The following is a 10,243-nucleotide window of genomic DNA, read 5'->3' on the forward strand; positions in this document are numbered from 1 at the left end:
TTATGTTCAAGTCTAAGTTCTTTTAACATATTAATATTATCAAGAGTTGCGATCAAATCATCTGTTATTCTCATTTTGTGCTAGCATATGTAAATCAGATATGGTACTTCAATTTCAAATATTGAATCGTGTACATTTTGTGTTTATTTCTTCTCCACCAAGGTGATTTAATTGCCATTAATCAAAATGTTTTATGATTTTTTATACTGCGGCTGAACTTTTTTACATCTAGTTCTGTGTTTGACGTGGATTAACTTTTTGTTAATATTTCTTTACGTAAAACGTTTAAAAAGATCAGTTTATACAGATTCTTGATGTTCAGCATTATCATAAAATAATTTTATTTTTATGGCTATTTTTAACTATTTTTAATAGAGTTAAATCTTTCGAAAAGATTTTCATAAAAATCTCATTACAATGTAGTCATGTCCAGATTCTTGTAATCCAGCTAGTAGCCTTTTTAGTTGCGGTATAAACAATTCCAATCTGTACATAGGTGGTCTGTAAATGGTTGTAACAGAAATGTTTTTATCTGGAATATTCAAAGCTACATATTCAATATTGATCAGTCCTAATTTTATTATGTGACATATGTTTTTCCTGTGGTAAACTGCCACACCACCATGTTCATTTTCTTTGATATATCTAAATTGTTCATTATCATCATAGCTGGCATTCCGTGGCAGATTATGAAAGGTAAAATCATCTTATCTTATTTTGGAAGGCTTTCTTACATTATTCAACCAGGTTTCTGTCAAACAAATAATATCTGCTGTGAGAATTCTTTTGTCATTCTTTAAATCTTCAAAATGAGTCGTTAATCCTTGTACATTAAATAGTATGATAGTATGCTCAGTATGGAGTGGTTGTAGAAATTTTGGCATTTCGTCCATAGCTTTTTCTATTCTTTCATCGCAGTAAATAGTTTTTTCGTCAAAACCTTTGATTTTAGTCCGTTTAATGTCTTGACTCGGCATAAAGCAACATAAGCTTGACCAGCTTGAAATATTTTATTTAAAGAAATAACAGCTCTGTCTAGACTCAGACCTTGTACTTTATGTATTGTTACGGCATATGCTAGTCGTAAAGGAAATTGTCTTCTAATATCACCTTTAATGTGTGCACTTTCATGCCTTTCGATTGGAATGCTTCCTTTTGGTATATATGGTGGTAGGTGTGTTTGATTTTTCTGTTCAACTTTAGCATGATCAAATTTAACATAGATTTTAATTGGTTGATTATGATCATCATGTTCAATGTATGTTACTTGTCCAACACTTCCATTTATCAATCCAATTGATACGTCTAAATTGACAACTAACATAACGCTTGAGCCAGTGCCGACTTGTAATAATTCTATTAACGGTGTGTCAGTAGCTTTTACACAATGTTCTTTTAGTTGCATTCTTCCACTTCTAGCATCTTTTGTATAGTCTAAAGCAAAGATTGATATTGCATTAGGACATTTTATTGTATTTATTTTGCAGTTATATGCGTTTACTTGATCATTAGTTGAGAAAATATGTAAGCAATCATCTTCTGTACCCGTAACTCTACTTTGCAAGATATCAATGTCAGATTGAAACATCTTTTCTCCTTTTTTTCTTTTTCTTATTCTATTCAAAGTCTGGGCGAAATCAAGATCATCCCTCTGTCTCATTATTTCGGTTAATTCTACAATTTTGAAATTTCCATTCCATATATCTATAACACTATCATGGCATAAACTTTTAGCTTTTACTGGTTATAATTGCCACATATCTCCGAAACAAATAATACATATATTACCAAATAAATCATTACTGTCGGTTCCTTTTATTTGACACAATCTTCCATGAATATAACAGATCAACCATATGATCAACCATTGAAATTTCATCTATAATCAGAATTTGTAAATGACGATATTTGCATCTTAGAGTGTTAACTGTTTCGTTTCCTAACGGTTGGTATGGTGGAAAACTGAATCCTTTGCGTATGGAGAATGAGCTATGTATTGTAGATGCTGAGATATTAAATGCACTTACTCCTGTTGGTGCTGTTAGCAAAATTGTTACGTCATTTAATTCGTCAACCATTTTTTCCAAAATCCGCGAAGCGTGTTACGACATTCGGGTACAATCGAAGTTGGTCTATTGCAATTACATGGATGTAAGTACTTTTCTGCATCTCTAAATGCAAATATCCAAAAGTGCCTGGAGTTGACGAACTTTCTGATAGAAATTGGGGGGAATGGTACTTTAACGGACATGTCAAACTCAGGAATTTTATCTATACTGATATCTCATTAACCAACTTAAATTTGATACCACAATGTTAAACGAATGTAATTATTAAATATGCATGTTACATAGACATGTTGTATATCACTGGAAAGTTCAGAATCTCAGCATTATGAATTCGAAAGAATTATTGCTATATCACTATTAGGCTACGAGATACAGCACTGCAAAGGTTCAAAATGGACCATTTTTTAACCCCTATAAAATCGAAAATGGTTGTCTGACCCCAAAGGTCAAAAGGTCATCAGATATTCAAGGTCACAATTTATAATCATAGTAAATATGAAGGTCACCAAAGGTCAAGGTCATCAGATATACGCCTTCAAACTTTGAAAAAAAATATCCGGTCGTACAAAAAAGGCAAAACCGAAAATCAAAATTCTGTCCTCAACGAGTTTTAGATAAACGTTAATTCTATCATTTAACACCAAAATTGTTCAAATCGGATAATAAATAGCTCCAAAATAGCAAGTTTTGCATATTGAGGCAAACCAATATGGCGACCTATATGTTACTTCCGGTGCGATTTTTTTTAAGTTGTAACACTTTGTATTAGTGACACTAAGCTTAAGCATATGTCATTTCTGACATAACTCAATTTCACCGGAAGTGATGCCACCGGAAGTACTAATGACGAAACCGGAAGTGATGAACATTTTTTGACTATGCAGAATTATTTGCCCATACCGACGGTCTACGTCATAAAAATTTCAAATCGATCCGTCAAAAAGCAACCGAAATAGCATTTTTCGATTAATTTCGACAAAAAAAAGTATCGAACGAAATTTGGAAAATCGAATATTTTCAACTGCTATCATATGTCCTTTATACTAAGAATTATAATAAAGGAAACCCGAGAAAAATCGAACGATAAATACGCCCTCTACAGTCAATTTTCGTTTTTTGCAATCTCACTTCCGGTTGCGCACAACATTTTCGTTTTACATAATACGTGAATAGCCACGAGTTAGAAAACGTCACGAAGTCCGTTTTGTCGTATCTATTTCTAGTTCCGAGAAATAAGATCCCTAGATGACGAAAAAAAAAATAATCGTTACGAAAACAAAGCAGGGCGTTCGCTTACGAACGCCCTGCAATAAACAGTTAGAAAACAATGCAGGGCGTTCGTTTTACGTTCGAAGAACGCACTGCAACTAGATCCACAGGCTTCGCGAGGTTCTGATGCAGTGCGTAACAGTTTTGATTTTACGCTTAAAACTGTGCCGCAAAGTATCGTAACAGTAACATAATTTCCTATTATAATTAACTGGATATAGATCGCCCAAACGCAAATCATATACGACAGATCGCTTCAACTCACATTGCATTCAATAACAGTTGAAGGAGCAAACTACCTTTATCGTTTAGACCACAAAAAAAACTTACAAGAGGAAAACCAACTTTTCAAGATAAAATTCATCAATTTCAAATGGCGATAAAATCGGAAGTAAACACCGTACAATAAACGTTAATATACCATTGGAAAGATCTCGTCGAGAGCTATCAAAATTGTTCTGGTCATATGATCACCAAATGTCAAGGTCACGATATACGACCCTTTAAAGTATTCATATTTTTCAACCGGAAATAAATAAAAAGCAAAATCAAAATTCAAAAATCGGTTCTCAAATATTATTTAGCAATCGATAATAGATACCATAGATATCAAATTTACACAAATTGGATTATACCCTGAGGCCCCATTTCGATTTATTGAAAATTACGCACAGTTACTATAGAAGAAAGTACAAAATTTTCAAATATTAAAAAGCGCAATTTTGATTGAAATATCTAGTGTTATATATCATTACAAAGGGCAGATGAACACTAGTAAAATTCAATAAGAATTTTTGGTGTATGTAAATTAGGTCACGTGTCAGAGCTCTTTGAAGATAAAAATCGTAATTTTCAATCTGCTATAAAACCGGAAGTAAACATTGCACAGCACAAAAGAGTATATCACTGGATAGATATCATCAAGAGCAACAAATTTTGTTCAGGCCACAAGGTAACCAAAGGTCAAGGTCACGAAATAGGAGCCTTTGAAATTTTGGACATGGCCGAAAAATTTTAACCGGAAATAAAAGAAAAGCAAAATCGAAATTCAAAAATCGGCTTCCAAATTTCTTTTCGCAATCGATTGTGATATCCAGATATACCAAAATTATGAAAAGCGCTCTATACCCTGAGGCCCCATTTTGTATTTTACAGAAGTATGACATATCAATATGGCGACCACTCTGTTACATCCGGGTCGGATTTTTTTTATTTAAAGTTTTTTGTATGGTTATTTGTAACATATTGCAAAAAGAATTTTTGAAATATCTTCAAAATTCCGGAAGTTGAATTTTATATTTTAGAAGCGAATAGCGTCAAAACCGGAAGTGATATCAAAATTTTGAAAATTTGTTTATGTTTGCAATAAAAGTCTCTATCTCTATGTAAGTTTTCAGATTGATCAAAATAGAATTGTAGAAGTTAGAAAAAAGGTTAAAAAAACTCTAAAATTGGAGCTAAAAAAGTTGATAAATGGAAAAAATCGAAAAAGAGCCATTGGCCACTGCTCATTTCCGGTTGAGCAAAATGGTGCCAATTTACATTTAACAAATAAAGGACCACTATTTTGACTAGCAAACAGTAACAGACAGCCTGTAGCATGTTCCCTTCTTAGAAAACAAGCGAGGGTGAAATTCGAAAAAAAAAAAAAAAAAAAAATAGTCATTTGCAAAACAAAGCAGTGCGTTCCAAGAACGCACTCCAAAAAAAACTAGATCCACAGGCTTCGCGAGGTTCTGATGCAGTGCGTAACAGTTTTGATTTTACGTTTAAAACTGTGCCGCAAAGTATCGTAGCAGTAACATAATTTCCTATCATAATTAAATGGATATAGATCGCCCAAACGCAAAGCATTCGACAGATCGCTTCAACTCACATTGCAATCAACAACAGTTGAAGGGAGCAAACTACCTTTATCGTTTAGACCACAAAAAAAACTTACAAGCGGAAAACCGACTTTTTCAAGATAAAATTCATCAATTTCAAATGACGATAAAACCGGAAGTAAACACCATACAATAAACGTTAAAATACCATTGGAAAGATCTCGTCGAGAGCTATCAAAATTGTTCTGGTCACACGATCACCAAAGGTCAAGGTCACGATATACGACCCTTTAAAGTATTCATATTTTTCAACCGGAAATAAATAAAAAGCAAAATTAAAATTCAAAAATCGGTTTTCAAATATTATTTAGCAATCGATAGTAGATACCATAGATATCAAATTTACACAAATTGGATTACACCCTGAGGCCCCATTTCGATTTATAGAAAATTACGCACAGTTACTATAGAAGAAAGTACAAAATTTTCAAATATTAAAAAGCGCAATTTTGATTCAAATATCTAGTGTTATATATCATTACAAAGGGCAGATGAACACTAGTAAGATTCAATAAGAATTTTTGGTGTATGTAAATTAGGTCACGTGTCAGAGCTCTTTGAAGCTAAAAATCGTAAATTTCAGTCGGCTATAAAACCGACAGTAAACATTGCACAGCACAAATGAGTATATCACCGGATAGATATCATCAAGGGCAACAAATTTTGTTCAGGCCACAAGGTCACCAAAGGTCAAGGTCACAAAATAGGACGTTTTGAAATTTTGGACATTACCGAAAAACTTTAACCGCAAATGAAAGAAAAGCAAATTCGAAATTCTAAATTCGGCTTTCAAATTTCTTTTCGCAATCGATTGTAATATCCAGAAAAATCAAAATTATGAAAAGCGCTTTATACCCTGAGGCCCCATTTTGAATTTTACAAAAGTTTAACATATCGATATGGCGGCTACTCTGTTACGTCCGGTTCGGATTTTATGATTTGAAGTTTTTTGTATGGCCATTTGTAACATATTGCAAAAAGAATTTTTGAAATATCTTCAAAATTCCGGAAGTTGAATTTTATATTTTACAAGCTAATAGCGTCAAAACCGGAAGTGATATCGAAATTTCGAAAATTAGTTTTTGTTCGCAATAAAAGTCTCTATCTCTATGTAAGTTTTCAGATTGATCAAAATAGAATTGTAGAAGTTTGAAAAAAGGTTAAAAAACTCTAAACTTGGAGCTAAAAAAGTCAGCGACAAAAGTCAAAATTGTCGATTTTTTCAATTGCTATCTTGTAGTCATTAGCGCGAAGTAATAAACAGTAAAGTTTGAGCAATATCAGATCAGTATTAAAGCTGATAAATGGAAAAAATCGAAAAAGAGCCATTGGCCACCGCTCATTTCCGGTTGCTCAAAATGGTGCCAATTTACATTTAACAAATAATGGACCACTATTTTGACTAGCAAACAGTAACAGACAGTCTGTGGTATGTTGCCTTCTTAGAAAACAAGCAAATATCCAAAGGTGCCTGGAGTTTAAAGTATATTTACTAGGAATAAAAGAATATTTGTCAATTAATAAAGATTAAGTTTGATGAAATCCGGATAAAAAATAAGAAAGTTGGTAATGCGCATGCGCACGACAAACATTCAATATTTCCATCAAATTTAGAATTGGATTATACACATACATACCAAGTTTTGTGAAAATCGGATAATAAATAAGAAAGTTGGTAATGCGCATGCGCACAACAGAAATTCAATATTTCCATCAAATTTAGAATTGGATTATACACATACATACCAAGTTTGGTGAAATCCGGATAATAAATAAGAAAGTTGGTAATGCGCATGCGTACTACGCAAATTCGATAATTCCATCAAATTCAGAATTAGATTCTACACAAACATACCAAGTTTGATGAAAATCGGATAATAAATAAGAAAGTTGGCAATGCGCATGCGCAGTACGCAAAGTCGATATATCCATCAATTTTGAATTGGAATATACACATACATACCAAGTTTGAAGAAATTCGGATAAGAAATAAGAAAGTTGGTAATGCGCATGCGCACTACGCAAAATCGACTATTCCATCAAATTTAGAATTTGATTATACCCATACATTCCAAGTTTGATGAAAATCGGATAATATATAAGAAAGTTGGTAAATTAAGTGGGGGTATCCCTTTAATGTGCTTCTGTAAGCTCAACTTACCTTATAACAGCGTTCAATATACCCTAGAGCTTATTTATATACACCATAACTGCACATAATACATAGTGAGCAAATATATAAGGGAAGGTTTCTTTAAAATGAACCTAGACTTTTTGATTTTAATTAGTTCTAACAAGTGTCGACAGGTTGTTTACAGGGATTGTACAATAATAGCCCCATGTTAAGTGAATGGGGCTTTGAATTTGCATGTAAGGTATTCATGTTATATATCACTGGAAAGCTCTCGATGCGTAGATTACGTTTCTGTAAAAATTATGGTTATAACATTAATAGAATGGTTGCTAGAACACTTTCAAATAAAATTTCGCTATTTTCAAACGCCCATAACTTCGGAAGTTATAGTCGGAAACAAAAAATGAAAATACCATCGGATAGGTACTGTCGAGGACATTAAGCCATATAAAACTCAAGGTCATAAGACTTCAAGGTCACGAGATAAAAAGCCTTAAATATTGAACAAATTTGAAAATTTTCATTAAAGAATGAAAAGAAAGCAAAATCAAAATTCAAAATTCGACTCACAAGGAATTGTTGTCAAAAGTCTAAGGTTTCTATTGACACCAAAAATATGCAAATCGGATAACAAATGAGGGAGAAATATCGAATTTAAGAAATGTTACGCTAATCAAAATGGCGGCTGGATTGACGCTTCCGGTCAAATTTTTTTTCGCTCATTTTAATTTGAATAACATTCCTAATGATATGCATATATGATTTTAGGCGTAGCTGTGAAAAGTAAAAAGTTGCAAAACTGACTTTGAAGGCAATTTTTGCAAAAACTGGATATGATGCAAAACTTCTGAAAACACATTTGAGTTTATCAACATGACAATATTTTGCCATATAAATTTCAGATCGATTGACTTCATAGCAAACGTTTTAGTACAGTGCTAGAGAGGCTTTGCTATTATAACTTGCAAACAATATAGCAAATTTGCATAATTTAGAGTGCCACAGTATGACGTTACGTTTATGCAATACAATGCAGAAAATCCAGTGAAAATCGAGCCGTAAATAAGCATACCAGTGCTTTCCGTAGTTAGTCATGGTGGCCCACCAATTCGCATGTCCGGTTTTTCAAAATTGTGCAGTTTTACATTTAAAATCTAATGACCGCGGAGTATAGATACGACATAGTTAAAAAATATCCATACCATGTACAGTTTCGTCTGTGAGCTCTGTCAAGAATTCGAAAAAAAAAAAAAAAAAAAAAAAAGAATATTTTTTCAATTAACGAAAACAAAGCAGGGCGTTCGGTAACGAACGTAAGTGCAACGGCGCTGAAGCAGTGCGTTGCATCCTGGTAGAATGATGCATAGTATATTTCATAATACCTATGAGAAAGGTTTCATGAAAGCAGGGCAATTTCACAGATTTTCCTTCTAATGTTGTATTGTAAATTACAAGAATATATACCCCTTATGTTTCTTTTAAAACTTTTCACTGGTCAACGATACAATTCTAACACATTTTTAAATTTCTTTTTTAAAAAAAATTGAAAATTGCTTTCGTAGAATTGATTTTTTTTGTGTGGAATTGGATTAGTCTCTTCAATATTCAGAAATTTTGAAATATAGGAATCCATGTTTCAACCATTTAAGAAAATTCCTGGCACTCGGTTTGTGTTATTGTCCTATTTGCAATATTTAAATGGCTATAAAAATAAATCAATAAAATCAAAGACACCATGTGATAGATGTTGTCAAGGGCTATGACTTTTGTTCAGGCGACATAGCAACCACATGTCAAGGTCACGAGATATGAGCCTTACAAGTTTTGAAAATTGCTGTTTTTGGATGCCTATAAAACCGGAAAGAGGTGTCGGACATCATAGTTCAAAACATGAATTGACATTATAGATCAATGCCTTTTGACCTTGAAAAGGTCAAGGTCATCAAAGATGAAGGTCAAAAATGAAAATTTAGTCAATTTTAAAACCTATTCCTTTTTTAAAAGTAAAAAGCCCAAACAGGTTTATCTTTCTGCGATATTGGCCAAACTAGTAACCTATTTTCCTGCAAAATATTATTAGTAAAAAAAAGTATACTTTGCAAGTTATGATAAATTACAAATATATAATATATATGTAAATCGAACCCGGATGTGTCACGCCCACCCCCAAAATTTTGCTATGTCTGCTATCTTGTGTATAATGTTAAATGATGTTCAAAATTTCCAGCATCTACAATTATTAGATCATGAGATATTCATTGTTATACGTTAAAAGTTTGAGTTTATACGGCAAAAACCAAATTACGCACAGTTACTATAGACGTTAGTGTAAAATTTTAAAATTCTAAAAATAATTTTTCAAATATCTGCAAAATTCCGGAAGTTGAAATTTCAACTTTACGAGCGAATAACTCCAAAACCGGAAGTGATATCGAAACTGTAAAAATTAATCTTAGTTTGCAATCAAAATATCTAAATAGCTGTAAGATTTCATATCGATCGAAATAAAATTGTAGAAGTTACAAAAAAAGTGAAAAACATCAAAAATTGAAATTAAAAAAGTCAGCGACAAAAGTTTAAATTTTAGAATTTTTTAATTGCTAAATTATAGCCGTTAGCGCGAACTTATTAACAAACAAAAATTGATCAAAATCCGATCAAAATTGGAGCCGAAAATTAGCAAAAACTTAAAAAATGGATTTTGTGCTACGTCATTTCCGGTTGGAAAGAAATGCATGAAAACAAATTCATCAGATTTAGTCCCGCGGCATTAACGGGAGAAATGTTAACAGTATTTATGTGGCATGTATAGTTTTGGCTGGGCGCTCTGACCAGAATTCGAAAAAAAAAAAAAAAAAAAAAAAAAAACCTTTTGCAAAAATTTG

The sequence above is a fragment of the Lottia gigantea genome (assembly GCF_000327385.1).
Source record: "Lottia gigantea unplaced genomic scaffold LOTGIsca_7, whole genome shotgun sequence".
In the NCBI taxonomy this organism is placed as follows: Eukaryota; Metazoa; Mollusca; class Gastropoda; family Lottiidae; genus Lottia; species Lottia gigantea.